This window comes from Brassica oleracea, chromosome C3, assembly GCF_000695525.1.
Source record: "Brassica oleracea var. oleracea cultivar TO1000 chromosome C3, BOL, whole genome shotgun sequence".
In the NCBI taxonomy this organism is placed as follows: domain Eukaryota; kingdom Viridiplantae; phylum Streptophyta; class Magnoliopsida; order Brassicales; family Brassicaceae; genus Brassica; species Brassica oleracea.
The window spans coordinates 15,729,552-15,730,964 of NC_027750.1; positions in this window are offsets into that span (position 1 = coordinate 15,729,552).

Here is a 1,413-nt window from a genome sequence, read left to right on the forward strand (position 1 = left end):
CGTTGCAGAAGTCGTCATTTGCCTTAACTTGTGCTCCGCGAGGAAGCATAGTCGCGACTATTTCTGACATCCCCAGATAGCTGCAACTCCGTTTGGGGTCGGGAATTTGACACCCAGGTGGTACGTTGATGGAACGACTTGCATGGCGTTGAGCCATGGGGTTCCCAAGATCACGTTGTAGATGGCAGGATGATTGACCACCGCGAACTCGGCGATATTCGTGATCTCCTTGGCCATGACTGGCAGCTGGATTGATCCGAGGGTCATCGATACTTCGCCTGAAAAACCTGTGATCGGTTTCGGCGTTGGAGTTACTTCTCCCAGTTCAATGCTCATCCGATTGAGAGTGTCGCGAAAGATTACATTGACTATGTTTCCCGTGTCAATGAGTACTCTGCCGACTTCCAGATCTCGTATGACGAGATCTATGACGAGTGGATCGCAGTGAGGTTGATCGATCCCGCCAGCTTCCTCCTTCGTGAAGGTGATTGAGCAATTTTGACCATCTCGGGGAGGAGACTATTTAGGCCAGTTTGCACTCGACTCCGCCTTCCGCTGGTAAGCCTTGATGGCCGAAACCGTATCGTTGCAGAATTGCGATCCTCTGATGATCTTGTTGACTCTGCGACGTTTGTTATTGTTCCCCTTGTCGTCCGGCCATCTGCCGCGTTAATCCTCAGATTGGTTTCTTTGAGGAGATTTCTCTGCGGGAGGATTTCTGTCCGGCTTCGGGGGGCGATCGGTCTCGAGGATGAGATCTTTCACGCTGGTCACTTCCGAGAGCTCTGCAGCTAGTAGCTTCGCGGCCAGCTTTGCTCCAAAGACTTTGCAGTTAGTCGTGGAGTGTCCTCGGGATTGGTGGAACTCGCAGAAGGTGTTTTCATCATATCCTTGATTGTGAGTTCACGTATTACCCGTGGTTCGGCCCTGGTCCGATCTGATCGCATAATTGTGCGCTCCTTGGAGATCTTCCCCCTCGTGATGGACATACTTGTTGTTACGAGGGTTCTTTTTCTTCGTTTTCGGGTCTACATCTTTCGAGGATGGTCTTGCCGACTTATGTTTTTGCGATAAGACTTTCGTTTCCTTTTTGATTATGATGTAGTCTGTCGCCATGTGGAGAGCGTCCTGGATCGTCCACGGTTTGTCGAGGGTTATCCATTTTCTGAATTTTGACTTGTACCAGAGCGTCTTTCTGAGCGCATCAATGGCCACCTTGTCGCTTATCCCACTGACCCTGGACATTACCAACTTGAATCGACTGATGAACGGAGGGGTTTGTCTTCCCTCTGGTATAGACTCCAGAGATTGACATCGGAAGTTTCTCTATCTATGAACATAGAGTATTGTTTGAGAAATTCCGATGCGAGCTGTCGGAAACTCCCGATAGAGTTTCGCTTAAGGCGCGCGAAC